Genomic DNA, 27,718 nt, shown 5'->3' on the forward strand with positions numbered 1-27,718 from the left:
GGTGACTTGTCCTGTGTCACCTTCTCCATCGCCTCCTCTGATTCCTTCATGAGCAGGTTAAATTGCAGTAGATTCATTCATCCCAAGTGCAGTGATCTTGTCTGGGAAACATGCTACTAGAGTTTGTCAGTGGCCGACTGGGGCAACTGTGTCCTGCCCATCTTTGCCCACCCACAGAACCTGCCCATGCTCATTGTTTGCAGTGTGTTTTCACTGATGTTTTGGTTGTAGAGGTCTTGAGGTCTCCGAGACAAATAACTGAAACCTAAAGAGTTATTACAGAAAGATGTTGATCCGGATGTGAGGTACCTGCATATTCAAAAGCTAAAAGCAAAAGCAAAGAGACTAAGAGCAAAAACATAGCACCTTCTTGGTCAGCACCCTATTTGCTGGGTCTGTTTGCTTCCACTGTTCTTCCTGTCCACAGTTGATACAAGTCATCTGCGAGTCAAAATTGAATTGCCGAAATGACAAGTCAATCTTAAGAGAGCCTTAAAACCTGAAGATACATTGTATTTCCATTTATAGCAACATTTAAGTAATAATGCTTTTGTTTAATCAAATAATCTTGTAATTTTATTTTAAGAAATCAAATACATTTCACATAATTTTTTTGCTGTCAGAATACTAGGGTAATTTGTTGCTAATGGATTATCATATTTGCTTTCTGCTTTTATTGGGTTTATGCCATTTTCAGGAATTCACGTTAGCCCTGAAGGAAGTTCATGAATGTCTAAGTCAGTCCTCAATTCCTCAGCTGCTTTTCCTTGGCAAATATATGTTTAATTTCTTTGTCTGTGTTAGTTTAAAACAGAACCTGTAATTCTCATCCACATTATCCTTTTTTAGTTTATTTTAGTTTAGTTATTTGGTTATTTAGTTTAGTTATTCTAAGATGGTCTATATTCTGTAGTTCTTCTCAGGTATATTCTACACTTGACGATGCCGTGTATCCTATATACTGTTTCCGTCAGTCAGCTATGATGGTTCATCTGTTGTTCCTCCGAGGTTGTTACCGTGGTCTTAGTGTAGTTATTCAACTTCTGTTTGTTTAACTGACCGTGCTATTGAAATATCTTCCTCATATTTTATTATTATTTTATTCTCATCTTTCCAACATTTTACTCTGAAAAATTTGAAGCAAAACAGCAAGTTGAAAGCATTTTTCACTGAACAGCCATGTACCCAACATCTAATTTCTACATTTAATGCCTGACCCTACCTGCCAATTCTTTTTAGTTGATTTTTAAAAAAAAAAAACTTAATTCTCTTGGATTTTCTGGGTCAACAAGTAAGTAGCCCGCAAGTGGTAATTTTTCCTTATTCATATTACAGCTCTTGTTTCTTGGCCTAAATTCACAAATTTTTTTTTTTTTCAAAATTATGGCCACCGTTGACTTTGAATTAGAAGACTATGTCCCATAATTTATTCAGCACGATGTTTGTGGTGACTTGGCTTAGGTGTTCTTTTTTATATCGGAGAAGTCTTAGTATTCACAGTATGAGAAATTTTCTCCAGGGATGGGTGTTGAATCTCTTTAGGTAACTTTGGACATTTACAATTGCTCAAGGCTTTTCTTTTTTGATTTTTCTTATTGACTTATTAATTGATTTCATCATTAACTTAAGAAATGCTTCTTAAAATTTTATTTTGTCCCAGAGACCTGTGCTTGGTACTGAGTTTACAGTGGTAAGGAACTCCAAAGGTCCTGATTCCTGCGTTGTAGGTGTTACTATATGGTGTTTTTATGATAAGTGGTAAAAATGGGTGTCCTGTTAAGGCATCCTGTCCTTAATCGAATAAAATCTATTTGGTCTCAGTATTTTCTTTTTTCAATATGTGAGCTATGTTTGCTTCATAATTTGTCTATTTTTCTGTGACTTGCAAATTTGCACAGCATGAAAATTATTTCATGACATGAGAATAATTTCTTCCTTGAGCATCAGGAACAATTTATCCAGGGCACCTGGGTGGTTCAGTCAGTTAAGCATCTACCTTGTGCTCAGGTCACAATCGTGGGTTCCTGGGATCGAGTCCTGCATTGGGCTCCCTGCTCCTTTCTCTCCCTCTTCCCCTCTGCCAGCTTGTGCTCTCTCTCTCTCTCTCTCTCAAATAACTAATTAACATCTTAAAACAAATAAAAAGAGAAAAAAATTGTCTAGGCAAACTTCTAGGTCAGTTCTCTTTAATTCCAAATAATTTTTTTTCCAGAAATTAATCAGTTATACTTAATTTTTTGATTTCTTCACATTGAGTTGCACAGGAAATTCTCTAAAATTTTAAAGTATTAATGATTCTTAATTATTAATGATTCTTAATTATTAATTCCTTATTAATTTGTAATCCTTACAAAATTGATGCTCTCTCTATTTCTACCCTACAACACCGCTATGTCCTTACAAGGGAACTGGTCCTATGTTTTAAATAAGAATATACAGAGACTGTGGACTCTGAGAAACAAACTGAGGGTTTTTGAGGGGAGAGGGTGAGGGGATGGGTGAGCCTGGTGGTGGGTATTAAGGAGGGCACGTATTGCATGGAGCACTGGGTGTGCTGCATAAACAATGAATTCTAGAACATTGAAAAGAAATGTAAAGAAAAGGGAAAAAACCAAGACTATACATAATATGATAATTTTTGTATAAAGAAAAAGGATATACATTATACATATACAATATATGTACAGGATATACAGTAATTACACATTTTGTGTAAACATAAAGGTTATATACAAAATCTGAAATTTTGTGAGTCTGTTAACCATAGCTAACTTTGTAGAGAAAGGGCTGGGAAGAGTCTTAATTTTATACTTTCTTGTACTGTTTTAGTTTTCTAAACTAAAACGTGTGCATTCATCCCATTTTATTTTTTTGAAAAAGTCAACAAGAGTTCTCTGATAACAGGATAATGATCTGTAATGATTATGGGCCATGGTGCTTTCTTTTTATAATTTTCTGTATTTTAATAAATATATATAATAAATAATTTTATATCATAAAATAATATTTTAATAAAATTGGCAAATTTTATTTAAAATTGTAGGCATGTTTTTTTTTTTATTAAAAATTTTTTATTAGAGAGTGAGAGAGAGCATGAGCAGGGAGAGGAGCAGAGGGAGCAGAGGGAGAGGGAAAAGCAGGCTCCCTGCTGAGCCCATCAGGGGCTCAGTCCCGGGACCCTGAGATCATGATCTGAGCTGGAGGCAGATGCTTAACTGACTGAGCCTCCCAGGTGCCCCTAGACATGTTATTTTAAAATTACTTGTGAATGAGCCACGTCTTCATCCATTCTATATACAATGGAATATTACTCAACCATCAGACAGGCTGAATATCTTCCATATTTGTGGACAGGAATAGATTATGCTGAGTGAAATAAGTCAGAGAAAAACAATTATAATATGGTTTCATTCAATTATGGAATATGAGGAATAGGGCAGAGGACAGTAGGGGTGTGTGTGTGGGGAAATTGAATGGGAAGAAATCAAAGACAGAGACAAACTTCTTGACTCCTAGAAACAAACTGAGGGTTGTTGGGACGGGGAGGATGGGGTAACTGGGTGATGGGCATTAAGGAGGGCGTGGGATGTGATGAGCACTTGGCGTTTTACTGAATGAATGAATCATTGATTCATTTCAAAAATGAATGATGTGCTATATCTTGGCTAATTGAATTTAAATTGCAAAGGTAAAAAAAAGTGAATGTCTCTTCAAATTCAGAAGGAGAAGAAAAGCCATAATAAATTAGGGTAGTAGCTAGCAGAAGCACCTCCTTTCATGAGTGCAGGCCTCTGTGTCCCTATTGTGATAATACGAATCTTTGAGGATCAAGGAGAGGAATGAATCTGGAAGTATGGTTGCCAACAGACTTCCAGAGAGTTAAGGAAAAAGGGCGAGGATATTGGCAGTCTTTAGGAATCTGCCACCCAGGCAGCCAGCCTTCAAACTTTTAATAAGCATCACAGATATTTTTTTTTAAGATTTTATTTATTTATTTGATAGAGATCCCAAGTAGGCAGAGAAGCAGGCAGAGAGAGAGGGGGAAGCAGGCTCCCCGCAGAGCAAAGAGCCCAATGTGGGGCTTGATCCCAGGACCCTGGGATCATGACCTGAGCCGAAGGCAGAGGCTTTAACCCACTGAGCCACCCAGGCGCCCCATCACAGATATTTTCGATTCAATGATCTAAAAACTATCGATGATTAAAAATTATTAAATTATTGATTAAAAATTATTTTGCTGTCATTTTAAAGGTTGCTATTTCTTTCTATTTTGCTCTAAACTTTATTATCCCCTAATGTCAGTACCATGTAGTTAAACACTGATGCTTCTTCATCAGTGAAAGAGTGGCAGTTCTATGAAGGAAAAGTAGAGTTGATGAGAGTAATAGTGTCTCCCATTTTCACCTGGCAGAGCCTAGGCGATCTTTCTCTATATCCCTGAACAACTTGTAGTTTTGCCAGAATTATAACTGGGGGTTTTAGAAGGCATCTCATTTACACAGCTAGCCTTATAAGACCAAATTTATATGATAGAAAGACAGCTTGGAAAATGGCAGGCAGGTAGTAGAATCCAGAGTAGAAGAAAAATAAATGATCACTTGATATACACATATAGACACAGAAGTTGAGAATCTATAGAAAAAAATCAGAAAGAGAATCCATTTCCAAGGTCAAGGCTGACACATTGTTTTATCAATGCACGTTTAAGAAATTTATGTTGAAAGTAATTGACTTTTTTAAATTAAGATTTTGTTTATTTATTTGACAGAGAGACACAGCAAGAGAGGAAACACAAGCAGGGAGAGTGGGAGAGGGAGGCACAGGATTCCTGCCGAGCAGGGAGCCCGATGTGGGACTTGATCCCAGGACCCCAGGATCATGACCTAAGCTGAAGGCAAATGCTTAACAACTGAGCCACCCAGGTGCCCCTGAAGTAGTTGGCTTTATACCTTTCAATAAGAGTCTTAAAAACCATGGTATTTGGGTTCCTTACTTTAGAACATCAATGATCTGATGGTTAGGATTCAAAATTTGAAGCTATTTTAAGTCTACACTAAAAAAAAAAAAAAAATCCCTTGTGCTCTGTCTTCCATCAATCTCCACATTTTTACTTCTTTCACAGATTCGCTTTTCCTTCTGTTGAACTTCACCAAAAAAGAAAAATTGTATGTTTTGGAGTAGGATTCTGGTTTTTTGGACTCAGCATAATGGTTCTCAGGTTGATCCAAGTCCTTGTATGTGTCAGTTTATTCTTCTGATTTTTTGAGTAATATGCTATCGAATGAATAGGTCAACATTGATCAGTTCTATTTTCAAATTAACATATAATGTATTATTTGCTTCGGGGGTAAAGGTCTATGATTCATCAGTCTTATACAGTTCATAGCACTCACCATAGCACATACCCTCCCCAATGTCCATCACCCAGCCACCCCATCCCTCTCATCCCACCCCCCAGCAACCCTCAGTTTGTTTCCTGAGATTAAGAGTCTCTTATGGTTTGTTTCCCTCTTGATCCCATCTTACTTCATTTTTTTCCCTCACTACCCCCCATGATCCCCTGCCCTGCCTCTCAAATTCCTCATATCAGAGAGATCACCTAATTGTCTTTCTCTGATTAACTTATTTCACTCAGCATAATACCCTCTAGTTCCATCCACATCATTGCAAATGGCAAGGTTTCATCTTTTTTTTAATGATTTTTATTTATTTATTTGATAGACAGAGATCGCAAGTAGGCAGAGAGGCAGTCAGAGAGAGGAGGAAGCAGGCTCCCTGCTGAGCAGAGAGCCCGATGTGGGGCTCGATCCCAGGACCCTGGGATCATGACCTGAGCCGAAGGCAGAGGTTTTAACCCACTGAACCACCCAGGCACCCCAAGGTTTCATCTTTTTGATGGCTGCATAGTATTCCTGTGTGTGTGTGTGTGTGTGTGTGTGTGTGTGTGTATCACCTCTTCTTTATCCATTTGTCTGTTGATGGACATCTAGGTTCGTACCCTAGTTTGGCTATTGTGGACATTGCTGCTATAAACATTTGGGTGCACGTGCCCCTTTGGATCACTACATTTGTATCTTTAGGGTAAATACTCAGTAGTGCAATTACTCAGTGATAGGGTAGCTCTATTTTCAACTCTCTGAGGAACCTCCATACTGTTTTCCAGAGTGGCTGTACCAGCTTGCATTTCCACCAACAGTGTAGGAGGGTTCCCCTTTCTCTGCATCCTCGCCAACATCTGTCATTTCCTGACTTGTTAATTTTAGCCATTCTGACTGATGTGAGGTGGTAACTCACTGTGGTTTTGATTTGTATTTCCCTGGTGCCAAGTGATGTTGAGCACTTTTTCATGTGTCTGTTGGCCATTTGGATGTCTTCTTTGCAGAAATATCTGTTCATGTCCTCTGCCCATTTCTTGATTGGATTCTTTGGGTGTTGAGTTTGGTAAGTTCTTCATAGATTTTGGATACTAGTCCTTTATTTGATGTCATTTGTGAATATCTTCTCCCATTGTGTCAGTTGTCTTTTGGTTTTGTTGACTGTTTCCTTGGCTGTGCAAAAGCTTTTGATCTTGATGAAGTCCCAATAGTTCATTTTTGCTCTTCCTTCCCTTGCCTTTGGTGATGTTTCTAGGAAGTTGATGTGGCTGAGGTCAAAGAGGTTGCTGCCTGTGTTCTCCTCAAGGATTTTGATAGATTCCTGTCTCACATTGAGGTCTTTTGTCCATTTTGAGGATATTTTTGTGGGTGGTATAAGGAAATGGTCCAGTTTCATTCTTCTGCATGTGGCTGTCCAATTTTTCCCAACACCATTTGTTGTGAGACTGTCTTTTTTTCATTGGATATTTTTTCCTGCTTTGTTGAAGATTAGTTGACCATAAAGCTGAGGATCCATTTCTGGGCTTTCTATTCTGTTCCATTGATCTATGTGTCTGTTTTCGTGGCAGTATCATGCTGTCTTGATTACAGGGTTTTTTTGTTATTGTTGTTGTTTTGTTTTGTTTTTTTAAAGATTTATTTATTTGACAGATAGAGATTACAAGTAGGCAGAGAATCAGGCAGAGAGAGAGGAGGAAGCAGGCTCCCAGCTAAGCAGAGAGCCTGATGCGGGGCTCGATCCCAGGACCCTGGGATCATGACCTGAGCTGAAAGTAGAGGCTTTAACCTGCTGAGCCACCCAGGCACCCCGATGATTACAGGTTTGTAATAGAGCTTGAAGTCTGGAATTGTGATGCTGCCAACTCTGGTTTTCTTTTTCAACATTCCTCTGGCTATTTGGGGTCTTTTCTGGTTCCATATATAGTCTAGGATTATTTGTTACATTTCGTTGAAAAAAGTTGATGGTATTTTGATAGGGATTGCATTAAATGTGTATATTGCTTTAGGTAGCATAGACATTTTCACAGTATTTGTTCTTCCAATCTGTGAGCATAGAACATTTTTCCATTTCTTTGTGTCCTCCTCAATTTCTTTCATGAGTACGTTTTAGTTTTCTAAGTACAGATTCTTTGCCTCTTTGATTAGTTTTACTCCTAGGTATCTTATGGTTTTGGGTGCAATTGTAAATGGGATTAACTACTTAATTTCTCTTTCTTCTGTTTTACCATTCGTGTATAGAAATTCAACTGATTTCTGTGCACTGATTTTATATCCTGATACTTCACTGAATTCCTGTATGAGTTCTAGCAGTTTGGGAGTCTTCATTTGGGTTTTTCACCTGCAAAGTGTAAGAGTTTGACTTCTGCTTTGCTGATTCAGATGTCTTTTATTTCCTTTATTTCTTTAGTTGTCTGATTGCCAAGCTTAGGACTTCCTTCTAGTACTATGTTGAATAGCAGTGGTGATAGTGGATAACCCTGCCATGTTCCTGACCCTAGGAAGAAAGCTTTCAGTTTTTCCACATTGCGAATGATACTCGCTTTGGTTTTCCATAGATGGCTTTTATGATATTGAGGTATGTACCCTCTGTACGTACACCATGAAGAGTTTTGATCAAGAAAGGATACTGTACTTTGTCAAATGCTTTTTCAGCATCTATTGAGAGTATCATATGGTTCTTGTTCTTTTATTGATGTATTGTGTCACATTGGTTGATTTGCAGATGTTGAATCAACTTTGTAGTCCAGGAATAAATCCCACTTGGTTGTGGTGAATAATCCTTTTAATGGACTGTTGGATCCTATTGGCTAGTGTTTTGGTGAGAATTTTTGCATCCATGTTCATCAAGGATATTGGTCTGTAATTCTCTTTTTTGATGAGGTCTTTGTCTGGTTTTGGGATCAAGGTAATGCTGGTCTCATAAAATGAGTTTGGAAGTTTTCCTTCCATTTCTATTTTTTTGGAACAGTTTTAGGAGAATAGGTATTAATGCTTCTTTAAATGTTTGGTAGAATTCCCCTGGGAAACCATCTGGCCCTGGGCTCTTGTTTGCAGGAGATTTTTGATGACCACTTCAATCTCCTTATTGGTTATGGGTCTGTTCAGCTTTTCTGTTTTTTCCTGGTTATGTTGTGGTAGTTTACATGTCTCTAGGAATGCATCCATTTCTTCCAGATTGTCAAATTTGCTGGTATATAGTTGCTTATAATATGTTCTTATTATTGTCTGTAGTTCTTTTGTGTTAGTTGTGATCTCTCCTCTTTCATTCACAATTTATTAATTTGGGTCCTTTCTCTTTTCTTTTTGAAAAGTCTGGCCAAGGGTTTATCAATCTTATTAATTCTTTCAAAGAACCAGCTCCTAGTTTTGTTGATTTTTTTCTATTGTTTTTTTGGTTTCTATTTCATTGATTTCTGCTGTGATCTTTATGATTTCTCTTCTCCTGCTGAGTTTAGGGCTTCTTTCTTGTTCTTTCTCCAGCTCCTTTAGGTATAGGGTTAGGTTGTGTACTTGAGACCTTTCTTGTTTCTTGAGAAAGGCTTGTATCACTATATACTTTCCTCTCAGGACCGCCTTTGCTGTGTCCCAGAGATTTTAACAGTTGTGTTTTCATTTTCATTTGTTTCCATGAATTTTTTCAATTCTTTAATTTCCTGGTTGACCCCTTCATTCTTTAGTAGGATGCTCTGTGGCCTCCGTGTATGTGGGTTCTTTCCAACTGTCCTCTTGTGGTTGAGTTCTAGCTTCAGAGCATTGTGGTCTGAAATATGCAGGGAGTGATCCCCATCTTTTGAACCTGTTGAGACCTGATTTGTGACTCAGGATGTGATCTGTTCTGGAGAATGTTCTATGTGCAGTAGAGAAGAATGTGTATTCTATTGCTTTGGGATGCAATGTCCTGAATATATCTGTGATGTCTATTGGGTCCAGTGTTTCATTTAAAGCCTTTATTTCTTTGATGTTTTGCTTAGATGATCTGTCTATTTCAGTGAGGGTGATGTTAAAGTCCCCTACTATTATTGTATTATTGCCTTTGTGTTTCTTTGATTTTTTTTAATTAATTGGTTTATAGAATTGGCTGATCCCATGTTAGGGGCATAGATATTTAAAATTGTTAGATCTTCTTGTTGGACAGACACTTTAAGTATGATATAGTGTCCTTCCTCATCTCTTAATATAGTCTTTGGCTTGAAATCTAATTTGTCTGATCTAAGGATTACCACCCCATCTTTCTTTTGATGTCCAATAGCGTAGTAAGTGGTTTTCCACCACCTCACTTTAAATCTGGAGTTCTGATTTTGTGCTCTGCTGCTCCACCGCTGGCCGGGAGCTGGCCACTCCCCTCGCAGTCTGTCTTCCCGTCCCTTCGGATTCATTTCTCCGCATGTCCTACCTTCCCAAAAGTTGTTGCTTTTCTGTTCCTAGACTTACTGTTCTTCTTACTGTTCTTCTTCCCTTCAATCTCCTGTTGAGTTTGTAGGTGTTCAGAATGGTTTGATAACTTTCTAGCTGAACTCCAGCAACCTGATGATATCTCAGTGTCCTACTACTCTGCCATCTTGCTCCTGCCCTGAGCATTGATCAATTCTATCAGTTGACAGTTGGGTTGTTTTCAGCTGGTGTGTCTAAATTTAAAGCAGTCTTATCATGTAGTCATATGCAATCTTAAATCTTGACGATGTCATTTTGTGGACATAGGTGTTCATTACTGTTGAGTAAACAGGAGTGGAAATAATGGATCACAAAGTAGGTGCACATTTAAAGTTAGAGAAATGACCTCATAGTTTTCCAAGGTCTTTTATATATTTTATAGCCCCATCAGTAGAGTAGGGAAGTGTCTTTGTTTCCATTCTCATCAGTATTTGGTGTTGTCAGTCTTCTTAAGTTTAGCTGGTTAGAGTCATAAAGTCTATATGCTTCTAGTTTTCATTTGCACTAGTAATATTGGGTTCCATTTCTTCATAAGGTAGACTGCAGTGATAGGCTTTGGGAGAAAGACCAGAGAGGTAAAGGGCCATTCTGATGATATACCGAAGGCACAGACTATTAACATGACTTAGTATGGTAATGTTAGCCCTGAGAACCTGGCTTGAGGGACTTTGGCAGGTTTCTCCACTGTAATGTTACTCTTTATTCCTTACCATACTCATTAGAAGAAAGTTACCATGTGCAATCCGCACTTCAAGGAGCATAAACTCATGCTCCCCTTCCTTAAGGGCAGAGTGTCTACATAAATTATTTGGAATTTTCTGCACAGGTGCTTAGTTGATTATTATTTATTTATTTTTGGCTTGTTTTATTTTACCTTAAGACATTGGGCACTTCTTCAGTTGTCTCCTGTGTTCTTTTGACATACTTCAGTCATGTGCTGTTCTTTGTTGCTTTTGTTAATTATTTTTTTGGCATTCTTTATTCCTTACTCTTTACTCTTACTCTTTTGGCATTCTTTATTCCTTACTCTCTGCACTGTAAGATGCTACAGGCTCATCTGGTATGTTTCTGGCTCTTCCTCTTGAGTCCGCCATTGTTCCATGGAGCCCTGGTTCCCTTTATTGGAGAGTGTAATTGGAAACTAAGATCTGGGATTTAGTTAAATTGTGGCTCTGGGGGTGTCATTGGTTCCACATTTCCTTAGTTGATCAAGCAAGAAAATATATGTTTCTGAACCCCTACATATATACAGATCTAGATCTAGATATCCATCTATATCCATATTTAGCTAAATGTGTGTTCCTACAGATGTATCCAGCTCTAATCCACTACCATGTGGACTGTTCCTGGCTTTTCTGTAACCTCCCACTCTAGCATTGGGAAGCCTGCTTCCCGCCACCTGCCATACATTTATGCAATTTTTTGGATTCCAGGATGTACAAATAGTGGTTTCAGCATTGTTTCTCTCTATCACTAGACTAGGGGACAGTGTTGGTATGTAATACCTTTTGCCTTTAGTCTTGCAACCTCCACTCACTTCCAAAGTTACTACTTACATCTTTGCTTTCTTCCCTAACCTCCTCAGTTTGACACCTTTGTAAAACAGAATCTTTTATCAAAATCTGGATTCCATTCTGGGATTCCCTGAATACCTAGAGAAGTTTTTAAAGTTTGCATACCTTAAAATTGACTTTCTCCTCGAAAGTTCTATGGGTTTTGACAAATGCATAATGATAAGTACACATCATTATGATATGATACAGAATAGTTTACCACACTAAAAAAAATCTCTTATGCTTCATTTATACCCTTCCTCAGATCTCCAGTGATCATTGATGTGTTTACTGACTCATACTTTTGTGTTTGTGATAATGTCATAAAAATGAAATTTTACAGTTTGTAGCCTCTTAAGGCTTATTTCTCATCAATATGCATTTAAGAATCATCCATTTTTTGGGGGCACCTGGCTGGCTCAGTTGGTAGAGCATGTGACTCTTGGTCTCAGGGTTATAAGTTCAAGCCCCGTGTTGGGTGTAGAAATTACTAAAAAAAAAAATCTTAAAAAAAGAATCACCCATGTTTTTGAGTGGCTTGGTATCCTTCTCCCCTTTTATTTTTTTTTTAACAGATTTTATTTATTTATTTTAGAGAAACAATGTGAACAGGGGGAGGGACAGAGAGTGAAACCCAAGCAGAACTCCATGCTGAGTGCAGAGCCTGATGCAGGGCTTGATCTCCCAACACTGAGATCATGACCTGAGCCAAAATCAAGAGTGGTATGCTTAAGCAGCTGAGCTACCCAGGCACCACTTGGTATCTACTTTTTATGTGTCATTCAGTATTGTGTGTCAGTGAATAGTAAACCATGACATGGATATATCACAACTTAAATATTCACCTGCTGAAGAACATTTTATTTGCTTCCAATTTTGCATAATTATGAATACAGTTTCTGTGAACATATGCATGCAAATGTTGTGTGGCACAAGTTTTCAAATCAATTGGATAAATATTTAGGAGTGTGTTGCTGGATCATATGGTAAGACTATGTTTGCCTTTGAAAGAAACTGCCAAACTGTCTTCCATTGTGGTTGTACCATTTTGTGTTCCTGCCAGCGATGAAGGAGAGAATTCCCACTACTCTGCAAACACTTCTTGTTGCCAGCATTTAGTATTATCAGCATTTGGGCTTTAAACATTTTAATAGGTAGTTGCATCTTGTTTTCGTTTGCACATATCCTAATGACAAATGCCCTAACGGCTTTTTTCATGCACCTTTATCTTCTGAATATCTTCTTCATTGAGCTCTCCATTTATTTTTCTATTTTCAGCTGGGTTGTTTGTTTTCTCATGGTTGAGTTTTAAGAGTCTTTGTGTATTTTGGATACAGATCCTTTATCAGATAGGTCTTTTGCAAATATTTTATCTCAGCCTGTGGCTTATCCCTTCATTCTCTTTATACTGTTTTTTTTCAGAGCTGAGGCTTTTAATTTTAATAGAAATGAAGAGCAGCTCTTTTCTTTTTGGATTAAAGTTTTGGTGTCGCATCTAATCACCAAATCCAATATCATGTAGATATTCTTCCATGTTTTTTATGTAAGTTTGATGTTTTTGCTTTTTATATTTATGTCTGTGACTCATTTGGAGTTAATTTTTATGTACAGGGGAAAGTGCTTAAGTTCAGTCTTTTGAGTTCGAGTATTTCAACACCATCTGTTGGAAATACGATCCTTTCTCCACTGGATTGCCTTTGTGCCTTTGTCAAGAAGCAAGTTGACATTTGTATGTGTCTCTTTCTGGGCTCTTTATTTTGTGCTGTTGGTCTGTATTGGTCTGTATTGGTCTATACCATGCTGTCTCGACCACTGTAGCTTTATAGTGGAATTTCAAATAAGGTAATAGTAGTCATCCAACTTTGTTCTTCAGTGTTCTATTGGAAAGTCTAGGTCTTTGCCTTTCCACATAAATTCTAAAATCAATTTGTTGACAGCTACAAAATAGCTTGCTGTGGTTTCAACTGGTATTCTGTCAAATCTATTGATCAATTTTGGAGGAATTAATATCTTTCTTTTAAGATTTTATTTATTTGTCAAAGAGAGAGAGAAAGAGAGACTGAGAGTGCAGCAGGCAGAGGGAGAAGCAGGCTCTCTGCTGAGCAGGAAGCCCAAGGTAGAGCTTGATGCCAGGACTCTGGGATCATGACCCAAGCTGAAAGCAGACACTTAACTGACTGAGCCACCCAGGCATCCCTGGAAGAATTAATATCTTAATGATACCAAGGCTTCCAGCATGAACATGAAATAGTTCTCTGTTTATTTTGCTTTGGCTTTGTTTTCTCTCCTCAGTATTTTGCATTTTCTGCATATATGTCCTGTAGATACTTGTTTAATCTGAGAATTATAACAAATGTCTCCAAGAGCCAAACACAAATGGATTAGGGATTGTCCTGCTTTCCTTTGCATCCAGCTTTTTATGGTCCCACTTTTGAAAGATGTATTTGCATTTGAAATATTTCGTGTTTTAGTGCTATTTAGAAAATGCTGTGCATATGTAATAATGAGAAGCAACCATTAGTCTCAGGATTCAAGATTGGTGGAAAGAACGCTGAACTGGAGAGTGAGTGCCCCAGAAATAGGCTGTAGACATTGACCTACAAATAAGAGATGCCTAGCAAGGCAGGATTTTGTAGGTTTTTTTTTTTTTCTTTCCCAAGAAGAACTAAAAATCCTAATTTGTTTTTTTAATGTGAGATACCCCAATTTTTAAATTTTGGTGATTAGTTAAAACAAACAAACACCCTCAGTCCAACTCAGGGGGACAAACAGTGAATTTGGTGACTGTATGAATTCCATAGGCCACCAGTTTGTATCTCTTAATATTTATTAATGTTTATTAATATGGAAACAGAGGCCCCAATAGGGTGGGCTAAGCATTTGCTCAGGGGTTCACAGATAGTTAAAAATCAGAATATTCCTGATTTCCGGATGACAATTTGTTTTTTTCCTATTATCCTAGGCTTTTACCCAGGTAAGTATGCCAGTTGTCTGCTGTGTAGTGGGAACGAGTTTGACCTTTAAGCTCACCAGCTAAAATGTAATTTTAATAACCAGTATATCAGTCATTTTGTTTCATAGCCTATTGCCATAAACTGAGCACCTTCACACAACTCATGTTTATTATCTCACTTTCTGTGGGTTGAGAATCTGGGGATGGATGAGCTCTGAGGGTCTCTCACTGGGCTCAGTCAAGGTGTTAGTTAGGTGGGGGTCTCATGTGATCCCTGCCATTATCGGGCTGGGATGGCTCTGTTTTATAGGTCATGTGGTTGCTGGCAGGATTCCATTCCTTGTGGGCTCTTGGACTGAGGGCTTTACCTCCTTGGCTGAAGGCTGCACTCTTTTCATCATGGTGGCCACTCTAGAAGAAAGCTAAATTAATCAAAGCCAGGAATGGAGAGAGTCAATGGAGAAACTCTTCTAGCAGGAAGTGTTATAAGCTTAGGTAACAGAATCAAGGAAGTGACATCTCATTAGCTTGGTCTTATCCTTTTGCCTAGCCACGAATCACAGGGCCCTACCAACACTCCGGGAAACAGAGGCGGGTATTGCACAAGGATATGAATATCCGGGCATGGGGATCATTGGGGCCATCCTAGAGTCTTTCCGCACAACTAGTTTCAGAAATGATTATATCCCTTCTCCAGGCATGCACAGCTTTTCTGTCTCAGCCAGAGGGCCCTAATGGCCCCAGAGCATATGAGCAAAGGAATGCAAGGGGGTGGGGCAAATAGGGAGGAACCAGGGTTTGTGATTAGACTTGCACATGCATGTAGAGCAAAGACTCTTAGGTAGAAGGGTTTGAATAACAGACAATCAACTGAAAACCATCCAGGGTGTCCAAAAAGGGTCTCTTTTATGCCCCAGTAGGAACAGAGGACGAAGATAGAGAATCCAGGCCAAAGAAGCAGATGTTCACCAGCTGGGGCCTGTCAGTAGGGGGCAGGTGTCTATCGAGGCATTGGGGGATCTCTAGCATCCCTTCAGTTTCCAGGAGGAACTTGCAAGAACACAAGCAAGGAGCCGATACACGACAGGATCACGCAATAAAAACATAGATCTAAGGAGTAGCCACTGTGCACACATAATTAGAACTGGGGCAAAAATTGTAAGAGAGGTCTTGGACCAAGAAACAGATCTCAGGCCTCAAGTGCAAGGTCATGACCTGGTCAGGTGAATCCCAGAGCAATTAAGGTTCTGAACTTGCGTTTCTCTTGCATTTGGACAGGAAGGAAGCTAGGGACCGAAATGGAGTGAAACCTGCAGCTCTGAGGAGAGGGGGCCCTCGCAACAGAAAACGTTGTAGGATCTTTTTTGGGTGACTCCTCCAAGGCCTCTGGGAACATGGGAAAGAAGTGGCTTCCTGTCCAGCCAGCCTTTTTTCCCCCTCTCTTTGGAAAACTAACTCCAGGCCCCCATGAAACACATTTCCCTTCAGCTCCCAAGGGCATTTTTATTTTAAGCTTCCTTTCCAATACTGACAAAAGAGGGCTCCTGTCTGAGGATTAGAATTTCAAATATCCCAGGAGAGGAAGAAGAAGTTACATAGGAAAGTGATATTCTATATCTCTCCCTTTCTGGATCCTACCTATGGCTAGTTACTGGTCCTTCAAGGAAAGGTCATCTGTCCCTCTGAACCATTGGGGCACACCTATGGTGCTCTGAACCGTATTAGTGCTGGAATAAAACTGTGAGGAAAAAATGCATATTCTGCCTTCAAGATTGGTCTAGTGAAGGGTCAGACATACCAGTTACTCACCCACACTTGTGAATATTGGGCTCGAGTTAGGGTACAGAAAATGGAAGACATGACTTCCTAGGCATGGGTCCTTACAGAAGAATGGCCATGGTCATGAGCACCATTTTCTTCTGGGTTGAGGAGTTCATTGTTTCTCCTAAAACATCATTGGGATGAAAGGGACATACTTGAAATTAAAAGACCACTTCGGGGGTACCTGGGTGGCTCATTTGATTATACAGCTGCCTTTAGCTCAGGTCATGATCTCAGGGTCCTGGGATTGAGACCCGTGTCAGGCTCCCTGCTCAGCAGGGTGTCTGCTTCTCCTCTTCTCTCTGACCCTCCCCACCACTCCCCACCCCTCCTCTCTCACTCTCTCTCTCTCAAATAAGTAAATCTTTATATATATATTAAAAAAGACCATTTTGCCTACGCAGTCTAGAATGGTTTGAAGAGTGAGCATGAGAAGGTTCAGGGAGAGCAGGAGGATGGATATTGCTGTAAAAGGTAATATCGTCTGGACTAGGGTGGTGCTCCTGGAAATATAGAAAGTAAATTTTAATGATACTTTTGGAAGTATAAGTCAGCAGGCCTGAGGCAGGCAGCACCTTCTGGCTTGCACAGCTGGATGGATGGAAGTTCAAGTCCCTGAAACGGATAAGCCTGGGGGAGACACATGTTTTGGGGAAAGAGAATTTAAGAGTAGGTCAGGAGTTAAAATTTAGATTTGTGCATTTCAAGAGGTATTGGAAATATTCAAGGAGAATGTCAGGTGAGCATTGCCAGATAGTTCTAGAACACAGGCTAAAAGGATGAGCCAATGGTCATTCTGATAGTGCTTGGATATCATCACCCAAAGAAAGGCATAGAATGAGAAGTAAAGGGGAATAACAAAAAGAAATAAAAGGACCCGAATGCCACCTATGCTTTAACAAGTCTTCTGGGTCATGGCACTTGGGTGTCTCAGTTGGTTAGTGGCTGCCTTTGGCTGAGACCATGATCCTGGGGTCTTGGGATCGAGCCCCACATCTGGCTCCCTGCTCAGCGGGGAGTCTGCTTCTCCCTCTCTCTCTCTTTCTCTGCCAGCCGCTCCCCCTGCTTGTAGTCTCTCTCTCTCTCTAATAAATAAATAAAATCTTCAAAAACAGACTGAGTTCCAGGGGCTTTGGCAAAAACGCAACTGATCTAATTTGATTTTTTTGTCCGCCAATTTTTTGTAGTGACTTTGGGCCCGAAACATTTCTCTGGGGATAATCTCTTAAGTATATAAACTGAGTAAAGCTCTCCCAAAGGACTGTAGGTGTAAAGAGGATTTTTTATATTATGAGCCCAGTTTAAAAAATGAAAATTTAAATAAGCTCATGGGTGGAGAAAAAGGAAATGTCTACATTGTGTTTTATTTTTCAGGCTGAATTAAAATAACTTCTGTAAAGATGAACAACACATGGAAGTGAGGCCTATTACTTCAAAATCGGTAGGTCTGCCCAGGGTAAGGGTATTTCTCGCCAACCCCTCAGTTCAGAGAAAATAATTCCTCCTGGTGAGTCATTTTTTTGCACCTGGAAACTTGAAAGGCAGAGATGAGTTGGTTAGCTTTAGTCTCAATTGTTTTATGTTTTTTTTTTTGTTTTGTTTTGTTTTATGTTTTGACATGAAATTCGGATAGGGGCATACCAAGGATGGAAAGGGAATCAGGATTCAGAGAGCATAGAGGAACCTTTTGAAACCATGGGAAGCAGCTCTTCTTGGCACATATTTTGTCTTATTTTATTTTTTATGATTTTACATTTTTTATTGATGTATGGTTGACATACAATGTTACATCGATTTCAGGTGTACAACGGAGGGATTCCACAAGTCCATATATGTTATGCTGTGCTCAGTCGTCATTAACTATATTCTCTATGCCAGACCTTTCATCGTTGTGACTTACTCATTCTATAACTGGAAGCCTGCATCTCCCACTCCCCTTCACCCATTTTGCCTAACTCTACCATCCTCCTCTCCGGCAACCCTACCTGTTTGTTCTTTGTGTTTATGGGTCTGTTTCTGCTTTGTTTTGTTTTTTAAATTTCACATACAAGTGAACTCATATAGTATTCGTCTTTCTCTGACTTATTTCACTTGGCATAATACCCTCTAGGTCCATCCATGTTGTGGCAAATAGCAAGATCTCACTCTTTTTAATGGCTGAGTAATATTTCCCCCATTTTCTTTATCCATTTATCTATCGATAGGCACTGGGGTTGCTTCCATATCTTGGCTCTTGTAAATAATCCTGCTATAAACAGAGGGGTGCATATATCTTTTCAAATTAGAGTTTTTGTTTTCTTTGGGTAAATACCCAGTAGTGGAATTACTAGATTGTATGATACTTCTCTTTTTAACTAATTTAACTAATTTCACTAATTGCTTAAAAGATTTTTTAAAACTTGAAAAAAGTTTTGCTTTCTCACCTTAAAAGATCTCTAAATAGGACTATTTTATTACCCGTATTAGGGAGATTTTCAGTCTAATCATTCTGAAGTTCTTTTGTCAAGTCAAGTTCTTTCTGACAACACACTGAGACCATTCTGAAATCAGAATTATTGGCAGATGTCTGGAATCTTTCATATAACAATTATTCACATATGCGAGAATATTAATGAAGTCAGGCCATAACCTCATCATCCAAGTTAAAATCACCAATGAAAGGAGCAGTTGCAATTACACAGTTAGTGTGGGGACGTGAGGGGAAGGAAGGGAAAAACGAAGAGGGGAAGTCAGAGGAGGAGATGAATCATGACAGACTGTGGACTCCAGGAAACAGACTGAAGGTTTCAGAGGGGAAGGGGATGGGAGGATGGGTCAGCCTGGTGATGGACATTAAGGAGGGCATGGATTGCATGGTGTTATACGCAAACACTGAATCATGGAACACTGCATCAGAAACTAATGATAGACTGTATGGTGACTAACATAACATAATAAATTATATAAAAAAGAAAAAATAAAAGGTACTGTGGACAAAAAAAGCTGTGAGAATCACAGCTAGCCCAAAAGCCCCTTTTCCAAAGCTTGGATAAATATCTTTATTCTTCTAGTTTCTGTATTAATTGTTGAGATTAGAAGTAGATATGCAGGAGGATGGTTCTGTATGTGAAAAGTTAAATGAATGCAGATTCATTTTGTTGCCTTGGACTACATTGGTAGAACTCATTAGCTCACTTAACAAATGCTTATCCAGTCCCCAGTCTGTGCCAGGCACTGTTAAAAGTTCTAGGGATATAGCTGAAAATGTAAAATAAAGAATTGACTGGAAACATCACAGTTCCAAACTTCAAGCTCTATTACAAAGCTGAAGTAATCAAGATAGTGTGGTATTGGCACAAAAACAGACACATAGATTGGTAGAGCAGAATAGACAAACCAGAAATAAACCCACAACTATGTGGCCAGTTAACCTTCAACAAAGCAGGAAAAAATACACAATGAGAAAAGGACAAACTGGGCATCTCCATGCAAAAGAATGAAACTGAACCACTTTCTTATACCACACACAAAAATAAACTCAAAATGGATTAAGGACCTAAATGTGACACTTGAAACCATTAAAATCCTAGAAGAAAAACACTAGCAGCAACCCCTTCGACAACAGCCGTAGCAACGTTTTTCTTGGTACGTTTCCTAAAGCAAGAGAAACAAAAGCAAAAATAAACTGTTGGGACTCCATCAAAATGGAGTCTGGTGGTGGGTATTAAAGAGGGCATGTATTGCATGGAGCACTGGGTGTGGTGCATAAACAATGAATTCTGGAACACTGAAAAGAAAGAAAATAAATTAAAAAGAAAAGCTTCTGTGCAGCAAGAAAACTATCAACAAAATTAAAAGGCAACCTACTGAATGGGAGAAGGTATTTGCAAATGATCTGATAATGGCTCAGGATCCAAAATACATAAAGAACTTCTATAACTCAATATCAGAAAAAGATCCAATTAAAGAATGGGCAGAACACATGAAGAGACATTTCTCCAAAGAGGACATCCAGTTGCCCAACAGACACAAGAAAAGGTGTTCACCGTCACTCATCATCAGGCCACATGAGATATCACCTCACACCTGTCAGAATGACTAAAATCAACAACACAAGAAACAACAGGTGTCGGTGAAGATGTGGAGAAAACGGAATACTTGTGCACTGTTGGGAGGAATGCAAACTGTTGTAGCCACTGTGAAAAACAGTATAGAGGGTCCTCAGAAAGTTAAAAATAGAGCTACCCTACAATGCAGCAATCACACTACTGGATATATACCCAAAGAATACAGAAACAGTCATTTGAAAGGATACATGCATCCCTCTGTTTATGGCAGCATTATCTGTAATAGCCAAATTACAGAAGCAGCCCCAGTGCATGGAATGGATAAAGACTTTATCCACACAATGGAATATTACTCAGCTATAAAAAGAGTGAAATCTTGCCATTTGCAATGACATGAATGGATCTAGAGGTATAATGCTAGGCTAAATAAGCCAGTCAGAGAAAGATATACCACACGATTTCACTCGTATGTGGAATTTAAGAAACAAAACAAATGAATAAAGGGAAAACAGACAAACTGAAAAACAGACTCTTAACTCTAGAGAACAAACTTATGGTTGCCAGAGGGGGTGGGGTGGGTGATGGGTGAAACAGGTGATGGAGATCAAGGAGGGCCCTTGTGATGAGCACCTGCTATTGTATGGAAGTGTTGAATCACTGTATTGTACGCCTGAAACTAATATCACACTCTGTTAACTAACTGGAATTTAAATAAAAACTTGAAGGAAAAAAATAACATTTCTCCAAATGTCATAAATTCAGGAAAAAGGAAAATAAAAGAAACTTGCCTCTCCTCATGGACCATGAATAAAATGGACCGATGGTATGTATGATTCTGGAATCTAGGTAGGAAGAGGAAGCCAAAACACTGATCATGACAGTGCGACCTACTGCAACCAAAAGATTTGGCAAGGTAGTTGGAACAATGAGATAACACTGTATACCGAGTAGCATGGCAAAAATCCACAGTATTGACAACAACAAATGCTAGTGAGGATGTGGAGCAACGGGAATTCTTGTGCATTGCTGGTGGAAATCCAAAATGGTACAGGTACTTTGGAAGAGAGTTTGGCAGTTTCTTCCCAAACTAAACATACACTTACTGTAACATCTAAAAATCACATATCTTAGTGTTTACCCAAATGAACTGAAGTTTTAGTTCACACAAAAATCTGTACATAAATTTTTATCATCAGAATGGCTAAAATTAATAAGTCAGGAAATGAGAGATGTTGGTGAGGATGGGGAGAAAGGGGAACCCTCCTACACTGTTGGTGGGAATGCAAGCTGGAGCAGCCACTCTGGAAAACAGTGTGGAGGTTCCTCAAAAAGTTGAAAGTAGAGCTATCCTATGACCCAGTGATCGCACTACTGGGTATTTACCCTAAAGATAGAAAGGTAATGCCCGAAGGGGCACCTGCACCCCAATGTTTATAGTGGCAATGTCCATGATAGCCAAACTATGAAAAGAGCCCAGATGGCCATCAACAGATGAATGGATAAAGAAAATGTAGTACAAACACATGATGGAATATTATACAGCCATCAAAAAAGAAATCCTGCCTTTTGCAATGATGTGGATGGAACTGGAGGGAATTATGTGGAGCAAAATACATCAATCAGAGAAAGACCATTACCATAAGATCTCACTGATGTGTTGAATTTAATAAACAAGGCAGAGGATCAAAGGGAAAAAGGAGAAAAAATGAAACAAGATGAAATCAGAGAGGGAGACACACCATAAGAGACTCTTAAACTTAGGAAACAGAGGGTCGCTGGAGGGGATGGGGGAGGGGATGGAGTAATTGGGTGATGGACATGAAGGAGGGCACGTGATGTAATGAGCTCTGGGTGTTATATAAGACTGATGAATCACAGACCTGTACCCCTGAAACAAATAATACATTATATGTTAATTTTAAAAACTCCCTCTTACATTTACAAGTTTAAAAAATATTTATAGCAGCTTTATGCATATTTGCTAAAACTTAGAAGGAATTGGGATGTCCTTCAGTAGATGAATGAATACATGAACAGTGATGCATCCAGACCATGGAATATCATTCATTGCTAAGAAGAAATGCCCTATGAAGCCACGCAGATACACGGAAGAATGTTTGACGCATGCTGTTAAGTGAAAGAAGCCAGTCTGAAAAGGCTCTACACTGTCTGATCCCAACTATCTAACATTTTTGAAAAGACAAAATTAAGAAGACACTAAAAAGATCAGTGGTGGCTAAGAGTTATACATTTCATTATATGTTTGTCAGAACCATAGACTACACCTCAGGATTTGGGGTGATGAAAGTGTACTGGTGTAGACTTATTACTGCTAACAGTTCACACTCTGATGTGTGTGTGGGAGGCTGTGTGTGTGGGGACATGACACATACGGGACATCTCTATACCCTCCGTCCCTCAGTTGTGCTGTGAACTTCTAAGTACTCTGAAAAGTAAGTCCGTAGAAAGGAAAAAGGATGTCTTGGAGAGACAGGACATGGCTTGTTGTTCGGTTAGGATGTTATGGATGAGAGAGAGAGAATTACATTGCCCAAATTTCTGTGTTGACTGACTGGAGTGCTAGTTCCTCATGGAAATGGGACTAACGGGAAGAGGGGAGAAAAAGAGGACAACGAGGGAAAAGAGAAATTAAAAAGGAAATCAGATTGCTGGTGTACATTAAGACTACTTCAGAAAAGAAATTTGCAAGGCAACACAGGATTAATGGCTGAATGAGTGACTGGGATTCTGGGTGGGGGGCACTGATTGCTAAATTCTGTCATAAAGTCTATTTTTTCTCACAGTGGCAGTTGGTGGCATATAGATAAGTAAAAATAGATCGATACATGCCTGCCTTGTTGTCAGCTAATGGAATCTCTGTCATCGCATGGTGTGGAGAAGTTCGAATCCTCCCTCATTCTGGGAATCTCTTTCTCTGAATCAATTTACTAAAATGTCGGAATTTCATGAAATTCACTAAACCTAGCGATTACTCCATATGGTTGGGATTGTAAAATATATGCTTCAAAGCAGCAAAATTTGGACAATGATTTAGACATTCTGGGAAGCTTTGAAGTTCTCTATTTGATGCAAACCATCTTTTTCTTGGTTAACCTGGCTTGCAAACATCATATCAAATACCAGGCATTTATCACCTGCAAAATGGTTTTAGAATTCTTCAGACTGTGGCTAGTATTGTGGAAGTTATAAATACAACATATTAACATTCTGCTCTGGATTAGCTGTTGGAGACCTTGCCTGAGGCATCTGAGTGGATGAGGTTGATGATAAAGCCCTTGTGAAAATTCTATATGATCATTTACCTGCATGATCTTTTATAGACAGTAACACCGGTGCCAATGTTGGCTTTGTGTAGATTGGATTCTTCAACACGTCGGTACCTGGGTTTCCCAAGTTTTGCCATCTTGTGTGAATCATGGCGGGCTATCTGTCACTTGAGAAATGGCCATTCTGGGCGATCTAAGGAATAATGGGCACATTGAGAAATAAAAGTTGTCATTAAAAAGAAAAAAGGAGATGGTAGTAGGTTGCCTTTGGAATATCACCCAGCTAATAGGGCCCACCCTCTCTTTTGGTGTGGGATCCCAGGTTGATGAGGAAGGGGCCACCCAACTTTGTGCTAATATAAGCTTACCCATATACCCTTGGCAATAGCTCCTTGTTCAGTGGTAGATCAATATGTGGTCATTAGAGTCTTTTTCTTGGTCTTTTGGAATTGGGTTATAAAGACACACGATAGGTGTTGGCATGAGATTGAGGCAGAAACTATAAAACCTTGGAGCTGTGGGGGCACGGTATTCTGCCATGTGCTTGAAGAAGTGGAGAAAGCAGGATGCCTGGGTGGCCCAGTCAGTTAAGTGTCTGCCTTCGGCTGTGGTCATGATCCCTGGGTCCTGGGTTTGAGTTCTGCATCCAGCTCCCTGCTCAGCGGGGAGCCTGCTTCTCCCTCTGCCTGCTACTCCCCCTGCTTATACACACTCTCTCTCTCTGAAAAAAAATCTTAAAAAAAGAAGAAGAAGAAGAAGAAGCAGAGGGGTACCTGGGTGGCTCAGTGGGTTAAAGCCTCTGACTTTAGCTCAGGTCATGATCCCAGGGTCCTGGGATCTAGCCCCGCCTCCGGCTCTCTGCTCAGCAGGGAGCCTGCTTCCTCCTGTCTCTCTGCCTGCCTCTCTGCCTACTTGTGATCTCTGTCTGTCAAATAAATAAAATCTTTAAAAAAAAAAAGAAGCAGAGAATACAGATCTGTAGCGATGGGGTGGAAGGATACAAGGTAGAGAGGAAAAGACATGAACTAAGGGAGAGTCTGATTGGTTCCAGCTCCTTCCAGGTGAAGTGGCTGTGAAATGCTTATCAGGAAACCAAGGTGGGAAATCCACCCTTCCCCCACCCGCTGCCCCATCTGTGCTTTCTCCCTAAGTTACAAAGAGCAAAGTGAAAAACAGGTGGGCCTTTATGGGAGAAACCAGAGGGTCATTGCCAGGGGAAGGGAGAATGAATATAAGGGGAAAAATGGCTATTCTCTGCAGTCAGAGAGGCAAAGGGAGAATTTTTCAACATTTATATGTTTTATTATTTTTTTATGTTTCAAGCTTTTTTTAAAGTTCTAGTTAGCATAGAGTGTAATATTACTTTCAATGGTAGAATGGAAGTTTTTTTTTAATTATCTGATGAAAGTGACCCACAAATTACACGAGGAGTCATTGTAGATTAGATGTCTTTAGAATTTTTTATATGGAGAGGATACAGTGAATTGTTATTTTTTTGAAGTCTTCATTACTATTGATTTTGTGATCATTTAACCAAGATTAGCTTTATACATTGTATAAAGAGAGGATTCACTGGAAAATTGTCAGAAGAGAGTTGTTATTTATTCCCTTAACCAAAGGCTTTTGGAGGTGGTTAGGAATATCCATCACTTCCTGGAAATATGGCTTATGGTTACAAATGCATTTCTCAGGCCTGTTGTGAAACTTAAAACAGTATCTAGTCCTTCAGACCTATAGGTGGTATTTCCCACTGTTACTTGAATTTGGTAAATTTCTCCTTGGACTCCATCCATTTTTCTTCCTCTGGCAAATTATAGGAGACTTTGGTTTGGAGCAACCATCAATTTATTTATGCTGTTGAAAGAATTCTTGGATTATAGGGATGAGGACACATCCTCCTTTTTCGCTTCCCTGGATAGTTACTCACCTGTGAGGTCGATTCATCATAAAATTGCCATCTGCTTCTATGAATATGAGAAGTCACGCAGGGAAAGGGGCAGACAGCTCTTGTTTGATAATGGTCTTTGGCCACTGTCTCTGCTTGTAAGAAGGATAAGAGGACTCTGTGACCTTGACAGTGGTAGACATTCAGCTATGAAAACAGTAGGACTCGGAAGCACGAATACGTAGAGCCAAGAGGGGAATTTGATTTCTGGCTTTATTTTTGTAGAGGAGATCAGGCATGACGAAGTATATCAGAAAAGCTTGCTTAGAAGTAGCTGGACAGCTGCAGACCTAGGGCCCAATCAGAGGCTTTCTAACCTAGTTAACCCTTGCATATGCTCTTGGTAACTCCTCTGAGAACCTTGGGAACTGCTATCGGCGAGACTTACGGAAGGCAGCCTCTGCCTTACCCATTCTCCTACCTAACTTGCTCTGCCTACTCCAGCAACCTGCTGAGTGCCATAACCTTCCTTTTTCTGGTAAACACAGTGGATGTCACAGGATGGTCCCTCACACCTGGGAGTAGCCAGCACCAGTATCTGGGCACTCTTTCTTGAGTCATGGCAACATGCTCCTTGGTAACAGTAATCTGCCTATAAAGTGAATGGACATTGATGAACTACTTAAGCCCCTGGGACTGTCTGTCATTATGTGTGGACCCAGGTGTCCCTAAAAGAGACAAGCCAAGGAGCCTGGAGAAAAGAAGACTGCACTTGTCCTGAAAGGAAGAGGAGAAGGTGAGCGAGGTCATTGAGAAGAGGAGGGGAAGCTTTCCTGGTGGGCAGAACCCCAGGAACCAAGACAGAATGAGGGTTAGCAACATCGTTTCTATTCCTTGAGCCTTCATAGGGTCCAAGTTGCTGTGCCACGGTATGACCTGCATTTGCTCGTTGTATTTTTGTGCTGAGGACAGAAGCTCAGGGAGGCAAATTGGCTTGCCCCAAGTCACAAAGCCAATAAGTGGCAAGGGCTGGATTGTATCAGGCAGATATAGCCATGAGGATGGCGGAGAGGCTAGCCTTGCTGTGGCCAAAGGGCTGTGTCCCACAGCGTTGATCTGCATGGGTAGGCTTTAGCTAGAACAACTGTGCCGCTACAGAACTGGAGGGATATAAAGGAAAGGGTTTACTCCATAGAGTTCCCCAGCCTGCCGAAAAGGCACATCTTTGACTTCCCTTATTTCTGGGGGGGACCCTAGTGTCATGGTGAGCTATTCGGAATTCCTTCTTTGCCACCTTCCCCAGACAATAGCAGCACATCACCACATCAGCAGTGATGCTCAAAAAAGAATTTTTTTTAAAGATTTTATTTATTTATTTGACAGAGAGAGAGATCACAAGTAGGTAGAGAGGCAGGCAGAGAGAGAGGAGGAAGCAGGCTCGCCGCGGAGCAGAGAACCCGATGCGGGGCTCGATCCCAGGACCCTGAGATCATGACCTGAGCCGAAGGCAGCGGCTTAATCCACTGAGCCACCCAGGCGCCCCTCAAAAAAGAATTTTTAAAAAATATTTTACCCATGCATTTGACAAAGAGCACAAGCAAGGGGAGCAGCAGAGGGAGAGGGAGAAAGAAGAAAATTTCTCTTTCTTAATTTCTCCACATCCGCACTAATACCTGTTGTTTCTTGCATTGCTGATTTTAGCCTTACTGATAAGGTGTAAGCTGATAGCTCATTGTGGTTTTGATTTGCATTTTCCTGATGGTGAGTGATGGTGAACATCTTTTCTTGTGTCTGTTGCGCAGCTGGATGTCTTTGGAAAAATGTCTGTTCATGTCTTCTGCCCATTCTTTAATTGGATCTTTTTCTGGTGTTGAGTTATAGAAGTTCTTTATGTATTTTGATCCTGACCCTTTATCAGATAGCTCATTTGCAAATCTCCCATTCAGTAGGTTGTCTTTTAATTTTATTGATCATTTCCTTCACTGTGTAGAAGCTTTTTATCTTGGTGTAATTCCAGTAATTTATTTTTGCTTTTGTTTCCCTTGCCTCAGGAGACATAACTAGAACAAAGTTGTTATGGCCAATGTCAAAAAGGTTACTGCTTGTGTTTTTTTCCAGGACTTTTATGGTTTCAGGTGTCACATTTAAGTCCTTAATCTATTTGGCATTTAGTTTTGTGTGTGGTGTAAGAAAGTGGTCCAGTATCATTTTTTTGCATGGAATTGTCCAGTTTTCCTGACACAATTTGTTGAAGAGACTGTCCTTTTCTCATTGGATTTTCTTTGTTGAAGTTTAACTGGCCATATAGTTGTGGCTTTATTTCTGGGTTTCTATTCTGCTTTATTGATCTATGTGTTTATTTCTGTG

The 27,718-nt window shown here is 39.7% G+C and overlaps 1 protein-coding gene across 1 annotated transcript in view; it reads left to right on the forward strand.

Moving 5' to 3' along the window:
* KCNN2 (potassium calcium-activated channel subfamily N member 2) overlaps window positions 1–27,718 on the forward strand; it is a 486,321-nt gene that overhangs the window by 42,770 nt on the left and 415,833 nt on the right. The window contains exon 4 of the mRNA XM_046000439.1: window positions 17,508–17,574. The gene's annotated coding sequence lies outside the window, so the exon portion shown is untranslated. The remainder of the gene's footprint in view (window positions 1–17,507; window positions 17,575–27,718) is intronic.

Source organism: Meles meles, chromosome 3 (assembly GCF_922984935.1).
Source record: "Meles meles chromosome 3, mMelMel3.1 paternal haplotype, whole genome shotgun sequence".
Taxonomy (NCBI): domain Eukaryota; kingdom Metazoa; phylum Chordata; class Mammalia; order Carnivora; family Mustelidae; genus Meles; species Meles meles.